Source organism: Mobula birostris, chromosome 11 (assembly GCF_030028105.1).
Source record: "Mobula birostris isolate sMobBir1 chromosome 11, sMobBir1.hap1, whole genome shotgun sequence".
Lineage (NCBI taxonomy): Eukaryota > Metazoa > Chordata > Chondrichthyes > Myliobatiformes > Myliobatidae > Mobula > Mobula birostris.
This window is the reverse complement of record NC_092380.1, coordinates 106684813-106711506: the sequence shown is the minus strand read 5'-3', so window position 1 is coordinate 106711506 and position 26694 is coordinate 106684813. Positions and strand designations below refer to the sequence as shown.

The 26694-nt window shown below is 43.5% G+C and overlaps 1 long non-coding RNA gene across 1 annotated transcript; it reads left to right on the top strand.

The window, feature by feature from the left end:
• Positions 1-2658: 2658 nt before the first annotated feature.
• On the top strand, positions 2659-25619 carry LOC140205294 (uncharacterized). Its single transcript, XR_011887811.1, has 4 exons — positions 2659-3320; positions 8532-8641; positions 9775-9803; positions 17251-25619. It is a non-coding gene; the product is annotated as an uncharacterized lncRNA (long non-coding RNA).
• The last annotated feature ends 1075 nt before the right edge of the window (positions 25620-26694 follow it).

Below are 26694 nucleotides of genomic sequence, written 5' to 3'. Positions count from 1 at the left end.
AATTGCTAAAGGTTCAAGAGCAATATTAAATAGTAAAGGACTAAGAGGGCAACCTTGCCTAGTACCACGAAAAAGACGAAAAAAAGGAGATCTATAATTATTTGTACAGACCGAGGCTACCGGGGAGTAATATAACAATTTAATCCAAGATATAAATGTCAAATTAAAATTAAATTTCTCAAAAACATTAAATAAATAAGGCCATTCAACTCTGTCAAAGGCTTTCTCAGCATCTAATGAGATAATACATTCCGGGGTAGTAAGTGAGGGGGTATAAGCAATATTCATTAACCTCCTAATATTAAAAGATGAATAGCGATTTTTGATGAATCCGGTTTGATCCATGGAAATAATTTGAGGTAACACCTTCTCCAGTCTAGTAGCTAGAATTTTTGAAAAAATTTTTGAATCTACATTCAGAAGAGAAATCGGTCTATAGGATGCACAATCCGTAGGATCTTTATTCTTTTTAAGAATTAAGGAAATAGAGGCTTCATAAAACGATTGTGGTAATTTACCTAAACTAATTGCTTCCTTAAATATTCTAGACAACTTAGAAGAAAGAATGGAGGAAAAAAATTTTAAAAATTCCACTGTAAACCCATCGGGACCGGGTGCTTTACCGGAATTTAATGATGAGATTGCAGTTATTATTTCTTCCTCTGAAATGGAAGTTTCTAATGATAGGCAATCTTCGGGAGATAGTTTCGGAAAACTCAATTTACTTAAAAAATCATGCATGAAATTAGAATCATGAGGAAAATCAGAATGATATAAAGAGATATAAAATTCTTGAAAGGTTTGGTTTATCCCAACATGATCAACTGTGAAAGTATCATCCTGTTTGCGGATCTTAGTAATTTGACGTTTAACCGAATCAAATTTCAATTGGTTAGCCAGTAATTTACCTGATTTATCACTATGAATATAAAAATCACTTCTAGTTCTCATTAATTGATTTTCGATCAAGGATGTTAATAATAAGCTATGTTCCAATTGGAGTTCAACTCTGTGTTTGTACAGCTCCTTGCTAGGAGAAATAGCATATTTTTTTATCAACTTCTTTAATTTTATCAACCAGTAGAAGTATTTCATTGTTAATACGTCTTTTCAAACCGGCTGAATAGGAAATAATCTGACCACGGATATAAGCTTTAAAGGCGTCCCAAACAGCTCCGTTGGAAACTTCATCCGTAGTATTAGTTGAAAAGAAGAAATCAATCTGCTCCTTTATAAATTTGACAAAGTCCTGATCTTGAAGCAAAATAGGGTTAAATCGCCATTGTCTGGTAGTACAAAAGGTATCCATTAACTTGATGGAAAGTTTCAATGGAGCATGATCTGAAATAGCAATAATGTCATAATTACAATCAACTACCTATGGAATCAAACGAGAGTCAATCAGGAAATAATCAATTCGAGAAAAAGAACGGTGAACATGTGAAAAAAAGGAGAATTCCTTATCATTTGGATGTAGAAATCTCCAAATTTCTGAAATCCCAGCATCCAACATAAAAGAGTTGATAATAGTAGCCGACTTATTCAGTAAAGCCGGACTACTTGTGGATCTATCCAACATAGGATTCAAACGTAAATTAAAATCACCGCCCATTATCAACATATACTCGTTTAAATTAGGAAGGGAAGTAAGTAAGTGTTTAAAGAATTCAGGATAATCCACATTCAGAGCGTAAACATTAACCATAGCGACCTTTTTATTAAAAAGTACCCCCGTAATTAACAGAAATCTGCCATTAGGATCTGAAATGATGTCTTGATGAATGAATGTAATTGAGGGATCAATAAAAATTGAAACGCCTTTAATTTTGGCTTGAGCATTTGAATGGTATTGTTCTTCTTTCCAAAACTTAAAGAAGCGTTGACTGTCCTCTTTCCTTACATGAGTCTCTTGAGCAAAAATAATATGAGCATTCAGTCTTTGGAATATTTTGAAAATCTTTTTCCGTTTTATTGGATGGTTTAAACCATTTGTATCCCAAGAGACAAAATTAATAGAATGAGCCATAACTAAAAATTAACCCTTTGGTGAGTAAGGGGTTAACCATAATGCGAGCTCATGAAATCGGAAGAGGAATACATGATTAGAGAGGAACCGGAAATCTCGACACTGGGGACATCTTTGTAGTTCTGAATCAGACCAATAGAGAAAATTAAAAAAGAAAAAGACCACCCCCTCCCCCAACCCCAAATAGAAACCCGAACTGAGCCAGAGAAGGCTGAAAAAAGCGCTAACTAATACTAACTTTAACCCCATTTCTGCAGGGGGCAACTCCAAAAATATATGTTAGATAAGTGACCTCCCAAAGACTAATATCTGAAAAATAAACAGTATTGTAAATTAGTCTCCATAGTAAAAATTACTAAAATATATAAAATAAATGAAACCAGTATCAGTGCATATAATTAGTTAATTATAAACGAGTAAATAAAAAAAACGCTTCCAAAATAAGAAAAATGGATTATGGGAAGAAGAAGCATAAGAACATGGCGTCCCGAAAAAAAAATAAAAATTATAGAAAAAGAAAGACAAGTGGCCATTTTAATTATGCGAAAATCAAAAATAGGAAACATATAACTACAAATGACCGTCGGATCGGATCATTAGTAATAACAAAAAAGGATAAATTAAAACAAAAGGTTAACTAAGGGAAAGTGATGTTATTCACAGAAGATAAATATTCTATATAAGTTATAATCACTATCGTAAAGAACAAAGAACAAAAATCTTAAACTTATAAAAAACCTTCATCGCACAGTAGTAGAAGGTTTATTTTGAAGGAAAACACCAGAGAGAAAAAAAAAATTGGTGCTGGAAGCACCCGACACAGATTAAGAGAGGGTGTCTGTATCAGATGGGAAATTATCATCCAAAAAGCTCCGAGCGGCAGTTGTAGAGTGGAAAACACGACGATTTCCATCGGGAAGAGAGATTCTGAGTCATGCAGGGTACAATAGTGCCGGTTTGAGATTTTTTTGATAGCATTCCGACATTAAAGGTTTAAAAGTCAGTCGTTCCTTCATCACTTCAGGACTGTAGTCTTGAACTATTCTGAAGGAATGCTGGTGATACTTGATCATCCCTTGTCGACGAGCGATCTGCAGAAGTTGTTCTTTAACATTAACATAATGGAAACGAAGAATAACTGGTCTGGGTTTGGAAACAGCCGCTGCCGACTTTACCCACGGTATACGATGGGCGCGATCGAGTAATGGAGGATCGTTGGGAAAAACTGAACCGAACGAATCCTTTAAAAGTTTAGCAAAGAATATTACAGGATCTCCAACCTCAACATCCTCGGGTAGGCCAATTAAACGTAAATTTTGTCTTCTCGACCGATTCTCAAGATCAATAACTTTGGATTTAAGTTGTTGGAGCTGTTTAGTAGTCGAAGCTAGATTCTTCTCTAAGATCTCAACTTTTGTATCAGTCTTCTGAGATTTAGTATCCAGCTCAGAAATTTTTGTATTGTGTTCATCATTCAGGAATCTCAAAGATTCCGTGATTGATTTTAAATCTTCATTAAGGCTTTGACGATGTTTTTCAAATTGAGCAGTTAAACTTTCAGATAATTTTATCCGACGCTGCTCAAACATTTCCTCCAAACACTTCACCATAACTTCGTAAGTTAATTCCGTTGGTTTAGAGTCACCTTTCTTCTTTCCTCCGTTCCCATCAGCGTCTTTCCCATCTTTGGTTTTAGATCTCGTACTCATTTCTTTAAGCTCAAAAGTTGCGATTGACAAAAGGAAGTCAATTAATCGATAATTCAGAGAGATAAAGTAAGTCTTCTGGTGTACTTAAAGTTGATTAGATCAAGGAGATCATAGGTTAAAAAGGATAACGGGAATGGAGCGAAGCCGGAGAGACGACCTCACTCCAGGAGCGCTCCCTGCAGAATCTGCTAGGTTTTCTAAAATTGACTTCGTCTACCTTAGGCCACGAACTTATTAATCACCCCTCGTGCTTTTTTTAAATATATATATATATTTCATGTAATCTTCATTTTTTCTGTTATTATGCATTGCATTGTACTGCTGCTGTAAAGACAACACATTTTATGATGTATGCCAGTGATATTACACCTGATTCTGATTTGATATATAATATTTAACCACATATATATTTGTAATTTATATTTTTAAATATATTGCACTGTACTGCTGCTGCAAAACAACAAATGTTATGACATGTCGGAGGTAATAAGCATGATTTTGTCTCTGGCATGTGTCCCCCATCTAGCTTTGTTTGAATGTTGTACAGTATGTTTTAATTAGATCACTTCTCATTTTGTTTTGGGAGCTCTTATAATCCAGTCTAATAAAGAATATTCCATTATATGCCCATTGTTTGTATAATTGGAAGATGAGTTATTCACCACAAAATATCAGACCCACCCAGACAAGTCAATGAAATAAAAGCTGGAAACTTTCTTGAGTGAAGTGTCTGAGGAAAGAGGAACAGTTACAGTTTTAGATTGAAAGCTCTTGTCAGTAGTGGGAAAGAGAAAACAAGTTAGTTTAAAGTTGTAGAGAGGGTAGGGAGTGAGGGATAGGACAAAGGGAATATTTAGGTTGCCAATCACAAACAAGGGAAAATCTGCAGATGCTGGAAATCCAAGTAACACACACAAAATGCTGGGGGAACTCAGCAGCCAACAATAGATACTGCCTGACCTGCTGAGTTCCTCCAGCATTTTGTGTGCTATTTAAGTTGCCATTCTTTTCAAAGAGAATTACCCTTTAACCACCAGGCTGAGGCACAGTTATCACCCTTCAACCATTAGGCTCCTGAACCAGTGTGGATCAGTTCACTCACCTCAACACTGAACTGACTCCACAGCCTATGGGCTCATCTTCAAGAACTCTTTCAGTGTTATTTATTTACTTTATATTACTTGTTAGCCTTTGTTACTTATAGTTTTTCATAAATTCTATTGCATTTCTTTATTTTCCTGTAAATGTCTGTAAGAAATTAATCTTAAGAGAGTATATCGTGATGCATCATGTCCTTGTACATCAGTCACTGAAAGTAAGCATGCAGGTACGGCAGGCAGTGAAGAAAGCTAATGGCATGTTGGCTTTCATAACAAGGGGAATTGAGTATAAGAGCAAAGAGGTCCTTCTGCAGCTGTACAGGGCCCTGGTGAGACCACACCTGGAGTACTGTGTGCAGTTTTGGTCTCCAAATTTGAGGAAGGACATTCTTGCTATTGAGGGAATGCAGCGTAGGTTCACGAGGTTAATTCCCGGTATGGTGGGACTGTCATATGTTGAAGGATTGGAGCAACTGGGGTTGTATACACTGGAATTTAGAAGGATGAGAGGGGATCTGATTGAAATATATAAGACTATTAAGGGATTGGACACGCTAGAGGCAGGAAACATGTTGGGGGAGTCCAGAACCAGAGGCCACAGTTTAAGAATAAGGGGTAGACAATTTAGAACGGAGTTGAAGAAAAACTTTTTCACACAGCGAGTTGTGGATCTGTGGAATGCTCTGCCTCAGAAGGCAGTGGAGGCCAATTCTCTGGATTCTTTCAAGAAAGAGTTAGATAGAGCTCTTAAAGATAGCGGAGTGAAGGGATATGGGGAGAAGGCAGGAAAAGGGTACTGTTTGTGGATGATCAGCCATGATCACAGTGAGTGCTGGTGCTGGCTCGAAGGGCTGAATTTCAACTATTGTCTATTGACATACACGTGCTTTGATAATAAAGTTACTTTGTCTTTGAACAGGGGAAGTGGTGAGACAGACCGGGGCAACAGATCCTCAGATCCATGGTTTGACCTGACACGAATACCAGCTTTGCAAAGTTGTTCCACTGAAATACACCTTTCAAATACAACTCAATAATCCTGTCAGTCATACCTTCAACTCACCTCACAGATCATCTGCCAGCTTCCACTCCTTTCCCTCTCCCGACCATCCTATTCTGGCTTCTTGCCCCTTCCTTTCCAGTCCTGATGAAGGGTGTTTGCCCAAAACAACAACTCTTTAGCAATTTCCATAGATGCTGCCTGACCTGCTGAGTTCCTCCAGCATTTTATGTGTGTTGCTCTGGATCTGCAGCATCTGCAGAATCTCATGTATTTATGCAGATAAGATATATAGATAGATAGATAGATAGGTAGATATACTTTATTAATCCCGAGGTAAATTTGGTTTCGTTACAGCCACACCAACCAAGAATAGAGCGTAAATATAACAATACAAAACCCCCCAACAATCAAACAACAAAATGCAAACTATGCCAGATGGAAAATAAGTCCAGGACCAGTCTATTAGCTCAGGGTGTCTGACCCTCCACGGGAGGAACTGCATGTTCGATGGCCACAGGCAGGAACGACCTGCCAAGTGTTGTATCACGGTGGAGTGTGGCCGAAGTCCAACAGTAAAAAGTTCAATATCCAGTCTGCAAACACGTTCCTCGATCGTAATATACCCCAGATTGCACCATCCGTTGTTAACCAGATCAGTAAGCACCCAACTCCTTTACGCTTACCGCTCTCAGTGCACTTCCGGTCAGCCGGAACGGTTTTACCCACCGAACTCCTCTTCTCCAAAAGTCTCTGTTGTCTCGACCCGGTCCTCTTTCCTCGGCTTTGTGATCCCCCTCTGCATCCTCTGTGTGTTTTCCTCCGGATTTCAGCAGGGGTGTCCGCCGCTCTGCTCGCTAAACCGGCCAGTATTTGCTGTTCCGTGGAATACACAATGCGACCTTGCTTCTGTCCCGCGTGTTGGGATGTAACCATTTCCAGTGTTAAAGAAAACCCAAATAAAACTCTCTCTACCAGCCTGTTAGAGAGGGTGCAGCTTCGACGTGTTACCGTGAGAAAAAAATACAAAAAATAACGTAAATTAAAAAGTAAGAATAGATCGGAACGGCTGTACCAGGCTGCATGCACAACCAGCGCATGCACACAGGTAGTCAATAATTTGTTTTTAGTAATTTTGGTTGAAGACCGAATCTTAAAAGTCAAGCATTTCACTATTTGCTTATGTGTTCTAATCAGCAGCACAAAAATAATGTTCCAGTGGATTCTGGTTAATTGGGACACATCAGGACCAGTATATTTTGGCCCAATTAAGCAGCTGCCCCAATTAGTTGAAGTTCCATGGAAATAGTTAAAAAGGTATTTTAAAAAAAGACAAACTACTGTGTAACTGAGTAACAAATTATGTATTTAAATGAAAGACAGAACAATGGTTATTGACGGAGGAATTCATTCAGCGCACACTACCATGTTCTTTAGATTGACTGTAAATGAATAAATGCACCTGGTGCAGATAATGGACTGCCTTCATACAATGCTTTTGATAATTGTATCTCTAAATCTTCATTTTTATTGTATCAGTCAAGGTGGTTATCAATGCCTTCAAATTCTAACTTGTTTGAAGTTCCTAACTTGTTGAAATAGAGAAATTGTTTCAGTTTCACATCAGGCTGTTTCTGGCATCTCCAAGCCTGAATGCTTCAAACAGCAGTGAGCAAAACAGTTCTGGATTGTCTTACTGCTTATTTCTTGCCAACTATCAGTGACAAAAGTGCTTTTTGAACGCAAACACACGCAACTGACGCGATTTAAAAATCACTGCCTCTAAGCAGGGTGTAATGTCTAATGGCCACGTAAGTGCATGTGACTGATGCTAGTTAGAAACTGTCCAGCAATAGTAGCATGTCCTAATGAAGTCGCATAGTGTTCCATATACACAAAGGGAATCTGACTATTTTCTCATCGGGTTTTTGTTCTTTTAAGAGTTGCTCCAAATAAGCAGCTGCCCTGATTAACTGATTGGCCATTAACTGGAATCCACTGCATCTCTCGTGAATTACATGATCCTATTGATTTTAACAGTGTTATTAAAGAACTAAGTATTCTATTTAAAATTCCATATTACATATTTAATGAAATTTTCAACTTTTTCCAATTACTTTGACTTCAAGAAAATCCAGTTCAATGTGTAAAAAACTTTCCCGACTCCATGATGTTCATTAATACCAAGCTAGTTCAAAGATGGTGCTTATGTGAGCAACATCACTATCTTAGAAAAGATGTAGCAGTTATTCACAACAAAATAAGACCCTACAACCACTGTTCGCTCTAAGCTTTGAGGGTGCATGGCCGCACAGTAACTGAAATGCTCCCACGCACATAGCCTTCATTGCCGTGCAGCTGGAATTGGATTCAGCTAGAAAAAATGTACAAAACAATAAAGTTTTTTTTGTTGTACTGTATTTCATTATACCCTTCAATTAATAAGTAAAATCAAAAGTATTTGATCTTTCAATTTTCATTCTAAATATTCATAGCATGCTTATTGCGAAAAAAACATTTAAAGTGCTGCACAGTTTTCAGGCCATGTAAAAATTTCCTGCTCAGAGCAACGGTTGCTCTGTGCAGCTGTAAAAACAAATTTTTTACCAGATAATGGCACCATGAGAATCACTGAATAAAGTTTCTATAAATACATTTACCTTGAAAGTTGTTTTCTTTTTTTGCAAAATGAAAAGTACGTGTCTGAAAGTCCGCTGGGGAAGTTGGACCCAGAGTCTGTGAAACCACAAGTCCACCAGCGACTGCAGGTTGAAGAATACTGCCCGTTCGGCGCTTGAAGGACTATGTACGTGCGTATGTTGGTTGTTAATGCAAGTGACACATTTCATTTTTTAAAAATGTATTTTATTTAGATATACAGTGTGGAACAGGCCCCTCTGGCTCAACAAGCCCTCATTGCCCAACAACACATCTATTTAACACTAGCCTAATCTTAGGACAATTTACAATGACTATTTAACCTACCACCCGGTATGTCGGTGGGCTGAGGGAGGAAACCAGAGCACCCGGAGGAAACCCACATGGTTCATGGGGAGAATGTACAAATTCCTTTCAGTGGGCACTGGAATTGAACTCTGAACTCCGACACACCTAGTTGTAATAGTGTTGTGCTAAAAGCTACACTACCGTGGCTCCCTGGTTTTGATATACATGTGATAAATAAATCTAAATCAGAAATCTGAAGTTTTGTCATCTTGTCTGTGATAAATACCAGGTAAATAGATATTACCGTAAAGCTTCCTCTGATAATTAACAACATTGGTGACCTAGTCTTACAGCAGTGAAAAAGATGAGTCATTATTGTGCCTAATTAATCTTACATCAGAAATTGTGAGTAAAACATTTGTTGCTTGTGCTGACATGGAGAGGGACTTTCCAGCAAATTTTACATTGGCATTATAGGGGTAAAGCCACTTGTTCAGATGGCTGGGGGTGCAGTAGTGAATTGGTTAGTGCGACACTATCACAGCTTGGGGCATCGGAGTTCCAAGTTCAACCCCAGGAATCTCGGTAAGGAGATTGTACATCCTCCCCAAGGAATGTGTGGATTCCCTCTGGTTGTTCCAGTCTCCTCCCGAACAGTCTAAAGACATACTTGTTAGTAGGTTAATTGGTCATTGTAAATTGTCCTGTGATCAGGCTGGGGTTAAGTCAGTGGGTTGCTAGCAGTGTAGCTCGAGGGGCTGAAGGGCCTCTTCTGCACTAAAAATGTATAACCAAATGTAGGTGACCAAGCAGGAATTAGAACACACACATTACATTGTGTCAGGTCTGCATCGGAATGATGTTGTGATGGGCATGAAGGGCATTTTCTGGCAACATAAGTGTTGTGGTTTTGAGCTTTTGGACGGTTGTTTGTACAACATGCATTCGAGTGAGTGAAGAGTATTAATCATTCTTCTCCCCTTTGCTTTGCAGATGGTTAGAACACCATAGGTCATCAGGAGGTGAGCCAGGATTTTTAACCTCATCACTGCAAGACATTCATATTAAAGTAGTGTTAACGTTGGTAGGGTTGTCTACAGGCAGTGGGAACCCTACTACACCCAGTGGCCACTTTATTAGCTCTCTGATCCTTTACCTGTACCTAATAAAGTGGCCACTGTGTGTTTGTTCCTGGTCCTCTGCTGCTGTAGCCTGTCCGCTTCAAGGTTCAATGTGTCGTGCATTCTCCTGCACACCACTGTTGTAATGCGTGGTTATCTGAGTTGCTGTTGCCTTCCTGAACCAGTCAGGCCATTCTCCTCCCACCTCCCTCATCAACAAGGCATTTTCACCCACAGAACTGCCGCTCACTGGATGTTTTTTGTTTCTCGCACCATTCTCTGTAAAACCTAGAGAGTGTTGTGTATAAAAATCCAAGCAAGGAGATCAGCAACTTGAGATACTCAAACCAACCCATCTGGCACCAACGATCATTCCACTGTCAAAGTCACTTAGATTACATTCTTTCCCATTCTGATATTTGGTCTGAGCAACAGCTGAACCTCTTGACCATGTCTGTGTGCTTTTATGCATTGAGTTGCTGCCACGTGATTGGCTGATTAGATTAACGAGCAGGTGTTTAGATGTACGTACTGCAGCAGCCTCTGAATGTAGGAGCTAAATGTGAGTGTGTGTGAGCCCCATTGATCATAAAACAGCACAGAATAGGAACAGGCCCTTCGGCCCATAATGTTTGTGTTGACCCTGGTGTCAATTTAAACTGCACGTCTACCTTCCTCACTTCCCTGCCTGTTCGTGTGTCAGTCTGAAGGCCTCTTAAACATTGCTATCACATTGGCGTAACATGGTAGCACAGGAACTTAGTACAATTGCTTTACAGTGCCAGGGATCACCGATCAGGGTCCAATATTCATTGGACTCTGTAAGGAGTTTGTACGTTCTCTCCACCCATGGTTTTCTCCGGGTGCTGCAGTTTCCTTCCACACTTCAAAGACATACGGGTTAGGGTTAGAGAGTTGGGGGCATGCTGCGCTGGCGCCAGAAGCACGGTGACACTTGCAGGCTGCCCCCAGCAGTTCCTTGGACTGTATTGGTTTCTGAATTGAATTGACCTTATTTCCTACCTCCTTCACATACACGCAGCGTAAAAATCTTTATGTTACGTCTTTATCTAAATGTGCAATGTCGCAGAGCGGCGCATTTCACTGCGTGTTTCCATGGGACAAATAAAGCTAATTTTTTATCTTCTACTACCTCCCATCGCAGTGTGTTCCAGGCACCCACAGAATCAGAATCAGTTTTAATATCACTGGCAAGTGTTGTGAAATTTGTTGTTTTGCCGAAGTGGTACAGTGCAATGTGTAATTTTAAAACTATACATTTCAGTGAGTATATTTATAAAAAAAATAAATAAGTAGCGCAAAAAGAGAGGGAAAATTACTGAGGTTCATTGTCCATTCTGAAATCTGATTGCAGAGGGGAAGAAGCTGTTCCTGAAATGCTGAGTGTGCATCCCCAGCCTCCTGTACCTCCTCCTTGATGGTAGCAATGTGAAGAGGGCATGTCCTGGGTGATGGGGCCCTTAATGATGGATGCCGCCTTATTGAGTCATCGCCTCTTGAAGGTGTCCTGGATGTTGAGGAGGCGAGTGTTCATGATGGAGCTGGCTGAGTTTACAAACTTTCTGCAGCTTTTTCTGATCCTGTGCGGTTGCCCCTCCATGCCAGGCGGCGATGCAACCGGTTAGAATAAAGGTCCATTTCATTATCAAAGAATGTCTGCAGAGTTACAACTCTGAGATTTGTCTTCTCCAGATAGCAATAAAATACAGAAAACCATAGAAGTAATTGAAAGAAAGACATCACTCCCCCCTTGCCCTCTACTTGTAATCCCCCCACATGAAAGGAAAAAGAAACAAAAACTTGCAAACCCCAAATCCCCACAACCCCTCCCTTGCACAAAACCTAACAGATCACCCACATGGAGAAACAAGAGAAAGGATGCTCTCCACGGTAGAAATTAGAAATCTGTAGAGATTTGCTAGTGTATTTGGTGATGTATCAATTCTCGAGCTCCAAAATGAAATACAGCACTGTGATGCCTTCTTTGTAGTCGCATCAACATGTTGAGCCCAGGATAGATCTTTGGAGATGTTGACACCCAAGAAATTGAAACTGTTCACCCTTTCCAATTCTGATCCCTTGATGAGGACTGGTGCGTGTTCTCTTGACTTTCCTTCCTGAGTCCACAACCAGTTCCTTGGTCTTACTGACGCTGAGTGCAAGGTCTTTGCTGCAACAGCACTCAACCAGCTGATCTGTCTCACTCCTGTACGCCCTCTCATCACCATCTGTGTCATGGTCCGGATCGGGGTCCCTTTAAATTTACCTTGTTTATATTACGATCCGGACCGTTGATTCCCTGTTTTCCCATGTCCCTTGGCTTTGGTGATTAGAGGCAATTAACGCTCAGCTGAACCGGCAGTTTATAGTCTCCGGCTTTCAGCCATTCGGCGCAGGAGCGTCTGCAGTCACCAAGGTACGGTGTGCCAATGTCATCTGGCCGGGGTAAGCCTCGTTTCTGCCGAAGCCAGTGCCGGTAATTCGCCCTTCCTCACCGGAGCAACCCTGTCCAGTTACCTCGCCAAAGCGAGCCTGCAAAGTTTCCTCACCGAGGTGGATCCGTCAGTTAACCCGCCGGAGGGAATCAAGAGCCACTGTCTACTGTTCCCGGGCCGAGTCGAGAGCTCGCCACTACCCGGAGGCTCCAAGTCAAATCCTGGCTCCGGCGGCATTCAAGTACCAAGTCAAGTCCTGTCCCTGGTGGTCTGTGATTCCTGTCCTACCCCCCTGTTTGAATCCCTTCTCTGCCCCTCTCGCCTCTAGCCCTCGCCTGCAGCCCTCACCTGCACTTCGGTCTAGTTCTATTGCCGGAGCTAGATAGGTACTGTCTGGTGTTCTTTCGTGTTGGTCTTGTCTTGTCCTCGCCTCCGTGGGGTAAGTCTGGCCATCTTGCCGTTGCCCCGCGGGGGGGTCATGTCTTGTCTTGTCCTCGCCTCCGTGGGGTGAGTCACGCCGTTTGCCGTTGCCCCGCGGAGGGTCATGAGTCCTGACCCTATGTCCTGTACTCAAGGAGAGGTCCCGGCTCTCTGTTCTGTGTGTGAGTCCCGGCCCTATGTCCTGTACCCAAGGAGGGGTCCCGACTCTGTGTTCTGTGTGTGTGTCTATGGTTCCATGTACCTGCTCTCCTGAGACCGAGGCTCTGTTTTCCATGTTCTTCCTCTCCCTAGCCCATGTCATGTCCATGCCTGGTTCTGGGGTCCGAGCCCGAGGCAAGACCCAGGTTGGGTCCTTGCCCAGTCTTGGGCTCGGAGTCCATACCCTAGCCTCTTCATGTCTCCTCTAGTTCTGGGAGCTGATTCCGAATCCAAGCCCAGACCCTTGGTCCAGCGTAGTTGTAGTCCTGAGTCCTTGTCCAGTTCGCTATTTCCTGCTCCTGCCTAGCTCTCCTGGTATCGAACAATAAACTAAATCTAAGTAACCTCACAAGATGTGTCTTGCATTTGGGTCCACCCCTGCTCCCAATGCCCCCGCCATTGTGACAATCTGAAATTCTGCCAACAGTAGTTGTGTCGTCAGCAAAATTATAGGTGGTGATTGAGATGTACCGAGTCACCCAATTGTGGGTGGAGAGAGAGCAGAGCAATGGGCTAAGCACCTTGAGGTGCGCCAGCGCTGATTGTCAGTGAGGAGGAGGTGTTATTTCCGATCGGCTCAGACTGTGGTCTCCTGGTGAGGAAGTCAAGGATCCAGAGTAGCACTGGGCTGTAGTAAGGTGGCACCGTTAAGTGGTGACTGTTTATGTACAGCTTTGTTGGGAATCATCAAATATTCCCGTTCAGGACTTCTACAGCTGAAATCTACAGTCCCGGCCATGGGTACGTCAGTAAACAACTTTATTTTAAAACATTTGAAAGATATATTGATATTCAAAATCAAAGATCCTCTCAGATGGCAGACTTGGCTCACGAGTGCAGTTCCCCTTTAAGAAAACGGAAGTGGAGGTGCTATTACCTTCTGAGTGAAAAAAGCACTTACCTAGTAAATCTCCTTTAAACTTTTCCCATTACCTTAAAGCTACACCGTGTGGTAGTTGACATTTTTACCCCAGGATAAAGGCTATTCACCCAATCTCTACTTCCAACAATTTTATGTACTTCTGTCAGAATAAAATAACCAGTAAAAGTAGTGCTGGGGAGGTAATGTAAAGTGAGAAAGTTACAGTAGATAGGAAGTGTGTAGTGGCTTGTTCGGTTGTATTCTCCGCTAATGCAACCTCCCTGAGCTGGACTACACCCACCAGCTGAAAAAGCACGCACACAAATGCTTGCTTAGGCCAGATCCAGGTGCCCTGTCTTGCTGAATCCAAATCCTAGCCCAATATCCAGACAGGGACCGGGCCTTGAGAAAGCCCTGCCCCAGGTACAATCAAAGCAGGAGTCAGATACTTTCCAGTTACTAAAGTTCAAAGTACATTTATTATCAGGATATGTATACTTCGTGTGGGCACATGGCCAAGTGGTTAAGGCATTTGACTAGCAAGACTAACGGATGCCTTTATTTATGTATACTTTGTACAACGTTGAGATCCGTTTCCTGACAGGCAGCCACGAAACAAAGAAAACCAATAGAATCCATTAAAAAAGACCATCAAGAACCCAACGTGCTCAAAAAAATCCAAATTGTGCAAACAATTAAAAAGTAAGCAAATAACATTCAGATCTGAAGTTCAGGAAAGTGAGTCCACAGCAGCAAAGCCTGTCGCAGACGATCCAGGAGCCCGTTAGTTGCAGGTCACAGCCTCAGTCAGCGCAGTGACGAGTAAACCTCGCGGAACAGTGAGCTGTACTCTGGCCCCTCCCTCATCCCCAGCTCCGACACCCTGACCTTTTCAATCTGAGCCAGTGCTTAAATCGGTCAAAAATCGCACTGTTCCTCGATCTCAGATCATGGCCCCTGCCGCTTGAGTACACTCCTGAGTTCAAGACCCGCCACCTCGATATGGCCCATACTCGAACTTGCCAATCCGTCCCAGCGCTTAGATCGTTCAAGGAGCTCAACTCCGAAAGGAAAGTTACAGGCTATAAGATTGCAGTGATTGTTTTTGACAAAAAGTGTGATTAATAAAGTAGTTAGGAGTTTTGTTTGCTGCCAGCAAGTCGTCACTGTGTTTAATCAGCACCATCTCAAATGTATAATTTTAGTATTTTTTAAAACATCTCTGATGTTCAAAGGTATTTGAAAACTGTTGCACTTCGGGTACACTTAAATATGCTTTAAAAGAAACCCTGGAACATCAAACCAATGCAAAACCTTTTGCAGAAAGTAAGTCAAAAACAAAAGAGATTGTGCAGGTGCAGGAAATCTTGAGCAAAGTGCCAGAGGAACTCATCAATTCAGGCTGCGTCTATGGAGGGGAATAAACAGTCAACGTTTTGGGTCAAGATAGTTACAGTCTTTTTCCCAGGATAGAGGAGTCTAAAAATAGAGGGCATGGATTTCTGTTGCAAAGGGAAAAAATTTAAGACAACTTTATACCCAGAGAGTGCTGGGTATATAGAACAAGGTGCCAGAAGAAGCTGTTACTCGTTACAAGGATGTTGCTTGGGCTTGAGGACCTGAGTTATAGGGAAAAGTTCGACTAGGTTCGGACTTTATTCTCTGGAGGGTAGGAGAATGAGGGGAGATTTGATAGAGATGTACGAAATGATGAACTGAATACAAAATTATTATAGATAGGGTAAATGCAAGCAGGCATCTTCCACGGAGTTTGGGTGAGACTAGAATTAGAGGTCACGGGTTAAGGGTGAAAAGTGTAATATTTAAGGGGAACATGAGGGGGAACGTCACTCAGAGGTGGGATGAGAGTGTGGAACGAGCTGCTTGTGGAAGTGGAAGATGTGAGTTCGATTTCAACATTTAAGAGAAGTTTGGGTGGGTACATGGATGGGAGGGGTACGGAGGGATATGGTCTGAGTGCAGGTTGATGGGACCAGGCAGATTAATAGCTTGGCACGGAGTAAATGGGTTGAAGGGCCTGTTTCTGTGCTGCAGTGTTCTATAACTCCATTAAGAAGCTGTTGAGAAGCATACAATTACAATGCTGAAAAGACATTTGGATAGGTACATGTTTAGAGTAGTGTAGTGGGTAGCACACTGCTTTATAGTTCCAGTGGCTCAATTCCCACCACTGGTTGCAAGGAGTTTGGTACATTCTCCCTGTTACTGCATGGTTTCCTCTCACAGTCCAAACACATAGGTTAATTGGTCTGCGTAAATTGTCCTGTAATTAGACTAGGATTAAAGCCAGGGAACGCTGGTTGGTCAGGCTCGAAGATCCTGAAGGACCTACTCTGTGCTGTATCACGATACATAACAATAAAAATAAAGAAGAGGCCTATGAGATGAGAGGCCAAATACAGACAAATGCTACGAGCTTGTGTAGACATCTTGATTGTTATGGGTGAGTTGGGCCGATTGACCTTTTTCTGTGCTGTGTTACTCTGACTCTACGAGGCTGAGCAGTGAGCCTACAGGGGTTTATGAAATTGTGAGCACCTAGTTAAGATGGACAGTCACTGACTCTCTGACATTTTTCCCCCTCGGTAGGGGAGCGTAAAACTAGACGGGAAAGGTTTAGAAGTGATCTGAGAGGCAAGTTTTTCCACACGGTGGGTAGTGGGCCTATGGGATGAGCTGACAGTATTTTTGTAAGGCTACACCACGGTAACAAGTCCTTCCAGCCCAATGAGCCAACACCACCCAATTACACTCATGTGACCAATTAACCTACTAACTCATACGTCTTTGGAATGTGGGAGGAAACCCAGGTGGTCACATGGAGAAGAAAATGGTGGAGCTGGGTTAAAATACAGTATTTCAAAGATATATTCGACAAGTCAAATGCTCTGTGGGTCTGGTTGGACTATCACAAGATCATCACACACTACACTTCCCAGTTCTGCATTGTTGATGAAACCATCACCCACTTCCTTGTTCACTTACCAACAAGACGGAGAAAAGGCACACTGTTCTTTGTCAGGATTACGCATTGGACTCTGTACTCCGCATGTTGCTTCCAGGCACCCTCAATAAGATAAATATCAACTACGGCTGGAAGATGGTCAATTTGCTGAAAGATGCCCTCTAATTGAAACCTGATGGTTTCCATTGGAAGGAGTTGCCCAAATCCAAATGTTGTTGGCACAGACCAAGTTCATGACCAAGGGGCAGGGCGATGTACTGATGCTCGGTGTCATTAGTTCAAGGATTCTGTGGGGAAGGCCCCAGACTGGGACGGAAGGCATGTAAAAATCTGTTAGACTTAGCTTGAACGGAAAATTGGAATGATATTGAGATATATAAGTCATTATTTTCTTTACTTACTTAGAGATACAGCTGGGTGACAGAGCCTTTCAGCCCTACAAGCCAGCGCCACCCAACGTGTCCAATAAACCTACTAACACGGTACGTCTCTGGACTGTGGGAGGAAACCCACGCGGTCTCGGGGGAAATGGACAAACTCCTTACAGACAGCAGCGGGAACTGAACCATGGTCGCCTGCGCTGGAACGGCGCCATGCTGACTTCTACACGCGGACGAAACAGCACACCTCAATGGCGAATGCCAGCAAATAATTGTTTTGAGAACCCATGTGCACTGATTGAAGGGAAACACAAGACACTCCACCCACTCCGTCTGTCCATCATCCACACACTCACCCCTCCCCCGTTCCCCTCCTCCACTGCTCCTCCCACCTACCTCCCTTGCTTTCACCTCCATCTTCTTCTCCTATCAGATCCCATTAGCTTCAGCTCTTTGTCACCTCCCAGCTTCTGTTGCTATTTCCACTCTCGACTCCTCCATCTCCACCCGTCATCTGACAATTCTTGCTCCACCTCTTCACGCCACCATTTATACTGGCTGCCTCCCCTCTTTTAGTCCAGATAAAGTGCTTTCACCTGAAGTATCTATTTCCCTCCAACAGGTGCTACCTGACTTGCTGAGTTCCCCCAGCACAGGGGTCCCAACCTGGGCTCCACAAACCCCTCAGTTATTGGTAGGGGTCCACGGCATTAAAAAGGCTGGGAACCTTTGATCCCGCATCTTGTGCCTGGCACTAGTGGAAGGAAGAATAACAAGAAATTCAAGAATATTGGCTGGAATCTCAGAGTGGGGGCGGTTAGATGCAAAAATAATGTACTTTTAAATTCTGCAAATGATAATTCAGAGTGTTTATCACAGTTAACCCACACTAGATAACTAATCGAATGAAGGCAGGAACAGCCTAGGGCAGCATAGACGAGGGGTTTTAGACTTGAGCATAGTTCATAAAATGATGGAAGAAATATTTGTGTTTATTTTAGTAGTTTGATCCAACCAAATAAGGTCGAGGATCAGTGCTCACTAGTTTACTGTGTGTGGAAGCAGTTCGGCTTAGATGCCGGGAGGTGTTCCTTCCTGCTGAGAATGGTGTTTATCAGCTCGGCACCAAAGAATGCTGAAACAGGTGACTCCGTTTCTGGCTGGGCGGAGGTCACCCCTCGCAAAAGATAAGAATAAATATATTTGTCCCGTGTACATCGAAACCTAGTAAAAACGCGCCGTCTGCTCCAATGACCGACACAGTCCGAGGATTCACTGGGGCAAGTGTAGGCACCAACACAGCATGCTCACAGTTTACTGACCCTAACCTGTAGGTAAATCTTTGGGATGTGGGAGGAAGCCAGAGCACCCGGAAAAACTCACAGGGAAAATGTACAAACTCCTTACGGGACAGCGATGGGAATTGAATTCTGATCGGTGGTGCAGTACAGCGTAATGCATTATGCTACCGTGTCATCTACTAATCTTCCTGCTAAGGCAGGCACAGAAAGAAATCGAGGGCTGCCACGGTCTCCCAGGCAAAGCCTTCTCGGATTGTTCTCAAAGAGGCACAGGAACAATGTCCTCTCCTACCACCACACCAGCTTCCACATCCAGCACATAATTCTCTGCAACTTCCGCCATCTTCGGCGGGATCCCACCACCAAGCACATCTTTCTCTCCCCCCAACTTTTTGCTTTCCGCAGAGACCACTCCCTACGCCACTCTCCGGTCCATTCAACCCTCCCCACTGATCTCCCTCCTGGCACTTATCCTGGTAATCCTTGCAAGTGCCACACCTGCCCCTACACCTCCTCCCTCACTACCATTCAGGGCCCCAAACAGTCCTTCCAAGTAAGGCGACACTTAACCTGTGGGTCTGTTGGGGTCATCCACTGTGTCTGCTTCTCACAGCCGGGAAGTGGATTACAAATTACAGCAGGAGTTGGAAAAGGTGTGTCAGAAGGGCAATGTCATGATAACCGTTGGGGATTTTAACATGAAAGTGGATTGGGAAAACCAGGCCAGTGCTGGACCTCAAGAGAGAGAATTTGTAGAATGTCTAAGGGATGACTTGTTGTTGAGCCCACTAAGGGATCGGCTGTGCTGGACTGGGTGTTGTGCAATGATCCGGAGGTGATAAGAGAGATAAAGGTTAAGGAACCCTTAGGAACAGTGATCACAATATGATTGAGCTCCCTTTGAAACTTGGAAGGAGAAACTAAATTCCAATGTGTCGGTATTTCAGTAGAATAAAGGAAATTACAGAGGCATGAGAGGGGAATGGGCCAAAGTTGACTGGAAATGGACACTAGCAGGAAGGACAGCAGAGCAGCAATGGCTAGAGTTTCTGCGCAATATGTGGTAATTGCAAGACGGATATGTTCCAAATAAGAAGAAATTTTTGAATGGAAGAAGGAAACTACCATGGCTGACAAGTGAAGTCAGAGCCAAAGTAAAAGCAAAAAAGAGAGCACACAAGGAAGCCAAAGCTAGTGGGAAGCTTTCAAAACCTTGCAGAAGGAAACTAAGAGGGTTATTAGGAAAGAAAAGATGAATTAGGAAAAGAAACTGGTGACTAATATAAAAGCTTTTTTAAGTGTAGCCCCCTGGTAAGCCTCAGGCTTGCTCAACTGGGTAATCAAGTTTGGGTGGATGTTGTGTGATGTACCCCACCCTGCTAAATAACAGGCAATACACCATATGTGATTAAATGATTACACTTTACAGATATAGATATTACTGGAACTATGTAATTAATAGAGATACAAAATAAAAAGACAGTAAAAGGCACCAAACTTATCAAAGTTCAACCACTTCATGCACAGCAGTTGGAGCTCAAGTAACGGGAACCTCTTTCCACCACTCGAACCCCGCCGCCTGGGACCAACCACGGTGGTCGACCAGGCACTCCACACAAGTCTGTCTTCATCTCCTCTCCTCGCCGAAAACCCTGGGCGTCGGACTCCCACTCGGGCTCCGTCCCGTCAGCCGGCTTACAGCATTGCGTCTCCTCTCTCTGTCCCCATCATGCCTTCTTCCCCAAAGCCTGCGAAAACAATAGCTTACAGACACACAAGAAAGAATAACATCTATTCCAATTGGTTCATTCTCTCTCTTATCAATAATACAACCCAAACAAGCAGAGAGAGAGAGAGAACTCCTTACATCGCAGTTAACATAACAAAGAAGCCATTTTGATTCCGTCTGTGTAGCCTCCAACCTGATGGCATGAACATTGACTTCTCAAACTTCCGCTAATGCCCCACCTCCCCCTTGTACCCCATCCGTTATTTATTTATTTATATACACAGATTCTTTTTCTCTCTCCTTTTTCTCCCTCTGTCCCTCTCACTATACCCCTTGCCCATCCTCTGGATTTTCCCTCCCTCCCCCTTTCTTTCTCCCTAGGCCTCCTGTCCCATGATCCTCTCATATCCCTTTTGCCAATCACCTGTCCAGCTCTTGGCTCCATCCCTTCCCCTCCTGTCTTCTCTTATCATTTTGGATCTCCCCCTCCCCCCTCCCACTTTCAAATCTCTTACTAGCTCTTCCTTCAGTTAGTCCTGACAAAGGTCTCGGCCTGAAACGTCGACTGTACCTCTTCCTAGAGATGCTGCCTGACCTGCTGCGTACACCAGCAACTTTTATGTGTGTTGCTTGAAATTCCAGCATCTGCAGATTTCCTCATGTTTGAGCCATTTTGATTAGCCTACGCAGTAACGTAAAAGAAGAAACCCCTTACATAAGTATATAAAGGGTAAAAGAGAGTAGATACAGGACCAATGAAAATGGCACTGCAGATACTGCAATGAGAGATGCAGAGATGGCAGAGGAACTGGATGTGTATTTTGCATCAGCCTTCACACTGGAAGACATCTGCAGTATACTGGACATTCAAGAGTGTCAGGGAAGTGAAGTTTGTGTAGTGAAAATTACAACTGAGAAGGTGCTCAGGAAGCATAATGGTCTGAGGGTGGATAAATCTCCTGGACCTGATGGAACGCTCCCTCGGGTTCTGAAGGAAGTAGCTGGAGAGATTGCGGAGGCATTAACAATGATCTTTCAAGAATAGATAGATCCTGGCATTGTACCAGATGACTGGAAAATTGCAAATGTTACTCCGCTATTTAAGAAGGGTGGGAAGGAAACTATAGACCTGTTAGCCTGACAACAGTGGTTGGGAAAGTGTTGGAATCAATTATTAGGGATGAGATTACAGAGTACCTGGAGGCACATGACAATTTAGGCCAAAGCCAGCATGGTTTCCTGAAAGGAAAATCCTGCCTGACAAACCTACTGCAATTTTTTGAGGGAAATTACAAGCAGGGTAGACAAAGGAGATGCAGTAGATGTGATGTACTTGGATTTTCAGGAGGCCTTTGACAAGGTGCCGCTCATGAGGCTGCTGAGCAAGATAAGAGCCCATGGGATTACAGGGGAGTTACTAGCATGGGTGGAGCATTAACTGATCGGCAGAAAACAGAGAGTGGCAATAAAAGGATTTTATTCTGGCTGGCTGCTGGTTACCAGTGGAGTTCCACAGGGTTCTGTGTTGGGACCACTGCTTTTTACGATGTATGTCAATGATTTGGACTATGGGATTAATGGATTTGTAGCTAAATTTGCCGATGATACAAAGATAGGTGGAGGAGCGGGTAGTGTTGAGGAAAGAGAGAGTCTGCAGGGAGACTTAGATGGAGATGCAAAGGGACTTGGGAGCCCTTGTAGAAGGTACCCTAAAGGTTAACCTCCAGGTTGAGTCAGTGGTGAAGAAGGCGAATGCAATGTTGGCATTCATTTCTAGAGGTAGAGAATATAAGAGCAGGGATGTGATGTTGAGGCTCTATAAGGCACTTGTGAGACCACACTTGGAGTATTGTGTGCAGTTTTAGGCTTCTTATTTTAGAAAGGATATACTGACATTGGAAAGGGTTCAGAGAAGATTCATGAGAATGATTCCAGGAATGTAAGGGTTATCGTATGAAGAACATCTGGCAGTTCTTGGGCTGTATTCCCTGGATTTCAGGAGAATGAGGGGGGATCTCACAGAAATATTCCGAATGTTAAAAGACCTGAACAGATTAGATATGGCAAAGTTATTTCCCATGGTAGGGGAGTCTAGGACAAGAGGACACGACTTCAGGATTGAAGGACGTTCATTTAGAACAGAGATGCGGAGAAATTACTTTAGTCAGAGGGTGGTAAATCTGTGGAATTTGTTGCCACGAGCAGCTGTGGAGGCCAAGTCATTGGATGTATTAAGGCAAAGATAGATAGTTTCTTGATTAGCCAGGGCAACAAAGGTTATGGGGAGAAGGCAGGGGAGTGGGGACAACAGTAAGAATTGAATCAGCCCATGTTTGAATGGCAGAGCAGACTGGATGGGCTAAATGGCCTACTTCTGCCCATGTACCTTATGGTCTTATGGGTGTGGCCTCCTGTATATCAGTGAGACCCAATGTAGATTGGGAGACCACTTCGTCGAGCATCTACGCTCTGTCCGCCAGAAAAAATGGGATCTCCCAGTGGCCACTCATTTTAATTCCACTTCCCATTCCAATTCTGATATGTCAACTCATGGCCTCCACTACTGTTTGCAGTGAGGCCACGCTCAGGTTGGAGGAACAACACCTTATATTCCATTTGGGTAGCTTTCAACCTGATAGCATGAACATTAATTTCTCAAACTTCTGGTAATGACCCCCACCCCCCTCTCTCCTTCACTATTCCCCATTCCCTTACCTCCCTGCCTGCCCATCACCTCCCTCTGGTGCTTCTCCCCCAAATCTTTCTTCCATGGCCTTCTGTCCTCTCCAGTCAAACTCCCCCTTCTCCAGCCCTGTATCTCTTTACCAGTCAATTTCCCAGCTCTTTACTTCCCCTCCCCCTCCCAGTTTCACCTATCACCTTGTGCCTTGTGCAGTGAGGACCAAGATGGTACGGACAAGGGAAGCACAGGAGCACTTACAGGACTGCTTTGAATCGGTGGACTGGGCTGTATTCAGGGATTCATCTGCGAAGCTGGATGAGTATGCTGCAGTTATCGACTTCATTAAAACCAGTGTGAAGGAGCGTGTGCCTACAAAGACTTGCTGTACATTCCCAAACCAAAATCCGTGCTTGAACCAGGAGGTACGTCATCTGCCGAAGGCTAATTCTGTGGCATTCAAGGTTGGCGACCCAGGTCTGTACCAGAAAACCAGGTTTGACTTGCAGAGGGCCATTTCAAGGGCGAAGAGACAATTTGGAACAAGTTTGGAGGTGACATTGGATGTACGACAACTCTGGCAGGGTTTGCAAGGCATTACTACCTACAAAGTGAAACCCAATAGCATGAATGACAGCGATACCTCACTACCAGATGAACTCAAAGCCTTCTATGCCCGCTTTAAAAGCGAGAACACAACTACAGCTGTGAAGATCCCTGCTGCACCCAGTGACCATGTGATCTCTGTCTCGGAGGCAAATGTTAGGCTGTCTTTAAAGAGAGTGAACTCTCGCAAGGTGGAAGGCCCCAATGGAGTTCCTGGTAAGGCTCTGAAAACCTGTGCCAACCAACTGGCAGGAGTATTCAAGGACATTTTCAACCTCTCACTGCTACGGGGGGAAGTTCCCACTTGCTTCAAAAAGGCAACAATTATACCAGTGCCTAAGAAGAATAATGTGAGCTGCCTTAATGACTATCGACCAGTAGCATTCACATCGACAGTGATGAAATGCTTTGAGGTTGGTGATGACTAGACTGAACTCCTGCCTCAGCAAGGACCTGGACCCATTGCAATTTGCCTATCTCCCCAATAGGTCAATGGCAGATGCAATCTCAATGGCTCTTCACACAGCCTTAGACCCCTTGGCAATACAAACACCTACGTCAGGATACTATTCATCGACTATAGCTCAGCATTTAACACCACCATTCCCACAATTCCGATTGAGAAGCTACAGAACCTGGGCCTCTGTACCTCCCTCTGCAATTGGATCCTCAACTTCCTAAACAGAAGACCACAATCTGTGCGGATTGGCGATAACATATCCTCCTCGCTGACGATCAACACTGGCGCACCTCAGGGGTGTGTGCTTAGCCCATTGCTCTACTCTCTATATACACATGACTGTGTGGCTAGGCATAGCTCAAATGCCATCTATAAACTTGCTGACAATACAACCATTGTTAGTAGAATCTCAGGTGAGCGTACAGGAGTGAGATATGCCAACTAGTGGAATGGTGCCACAGCAACAACCTGGCACTCAACATCAGTAAGATGAAAGAGCTGACTGTGGACTTCAGGAAGGGTAAGACGAAGGAACACAAACCAATCCTCACAGAGGGATCAGAAGTGGAGAGAGTGAGCAGCTTCGAGTTCTGGGTGTCAAGATCTCTGAGGATCTAAACTGGTCCCAACATATCAATGCAGCTATAAAGAAAGCAAGACAGCAGCTATACTTTATTAGGAGTTTGAGGAGATTTGGTACATCTATACAAAAACTTCTACAGATGTACCGTGGAGAGCATTCTGACAGGTTGCATCACTGTCTGGCATGGAGGAGGGGGAAGTTCACTACTGCACAGGACTGAAAGAAGCTGCAGAGGATTGTAAATTTAGTCAGCTCCATCTTGGGCACCAGCCTACACAGTACCCAGGACATCTTCAAGGAGTGGTGTCTCAGAAAGGCAGCATCCATTACTAAGGACCTCCAGCACCCAGGACATGCCCTTTTCTCACTGTTACCATCAGGTTGGAGGTACAGAAGCCTGAAGGCACACACTCAGCGACTCAGGAACAACTTCTTCCCCTCTGCCATCCGATTCCTAAATGGACATTGAACCCATGAACACTACCTCACTTTTTTAATATATAGTTTCTGTTTTGCACAATTTTTAATCTATTCAATATATGTATACTGTAATTGATTTACTTACTTATTATCATTATTATATTTTTTCTTCTGCTGCTGCTAAGTTAACAAATTTCATGACACATGCCGCTGATAATAAACCTGACTGATTCTCTCTCCCCTCCCCCCTACCTTTTATCTCTACTCCTCATCATTTTTTCTCCAGTCCAGCTGAAGGGTCTCGGCCCAAAACGTCGACTGTACTCTTTTCCATAGCTGCTGCCTGGCCTGCTGAGTTCCTCCAGCATTTTGTGTGTGTTACCTGAATTTCCAGCATCTGCAGATTTTCTCTTATTAACAATTCTGAGATCTGTTTTGCACAAACTGGCCTGCTTTCATTCCTGGATTTATAGCTCTATTGGACAGATCACATGATTTGGTACACGTTAAATGTACCGTGAAGCACCGGCTATCACAGCTACTCAGGCAGCCTCAATGACCCGGCCATTCGTCGTCCTGTTCGTGACCGAGTGCACCCAATGCAGGTACAGAAGCAAGGCCACTACCGCCACCTGCTGTTCTGAATGCGTAATTGATGAATTGCAAGGAGCTAGCGACAAATAAAAACAAAAAATACTGTAATGCTAAACAAGTCAGCCTGCATCTAAACGGTCAATGCTTTGAGTTGAAGACCATTTGTCAGTCCTGCCTCCCATCTTTCTCTGCTATTATTTTAGATTTTCAGAATCTGCAGTATTTTGATTTAACAAATGCTATAGTCTTCACTATTTTACTTAATTTATTTATTGAGATACAGTGTCAAATAGGCCCTTCCAGCCCTCCAAGCCATGCCACCCAGCAATCCCCTGATTTAATCTGAGCCTAATCACAGACAATTTACAATCACCAATTAACCTACCAACTGGTATGCCTTTGGACTGTGGGAGGAAACCAGAGGACCCAGAGGAAACCCATGCGGTCACAGGGAAAACGTACAAACTCCTTACTGGTAGTGGTGGGAATTGAACCCAGGTCACCTGTACTGTAAAGCGTTGCAACGCTGCCTGAAATGTTGACTGCTCATTTCTCTCCATAGACGCTGCCTGACCTGCTGAGTTCCTCCAGCATTTAGTGTGCGTTGCTCTGGATTTCCAACATCTACAGAATCCCTTCTGTTTAATGTGACTATGAAACCACCAGGTTGTCATAAGACCTATTTATTCTATATCCTATAAGGAATATCTGTCTTGTAGTCTTGGTTCTTTACTTACTGGGTTACTGCCCGTTATGCTGCTGGCGTTTCAGGCAGCAATGAAGGTCCTCCATCTCTGGCAGTGTTCAGGGCTTCCTTCATCGTGTCAGTAGCCTTCTCTCGTTTTTCACTCTTGTCAGTCACACAAGATATACATGAAGACTCAAGAATACTGTCATACTCAGATGTAAAAGGATTCTTCATCGCTGCTTCCATAACAATTCTGTTTTAGCAGTCAGGGTTGTTAGCACCGAGCTGAACCCCCGAACCTGGAGGACCTCTACCCTTTGACCTGTTTGGCATGGGTGACCCTACCAAGAGCCAAAGCATAAAGCCCTGACTCCAGCCAACAGAGCACTCAGGGTCACTGAGGCTCGC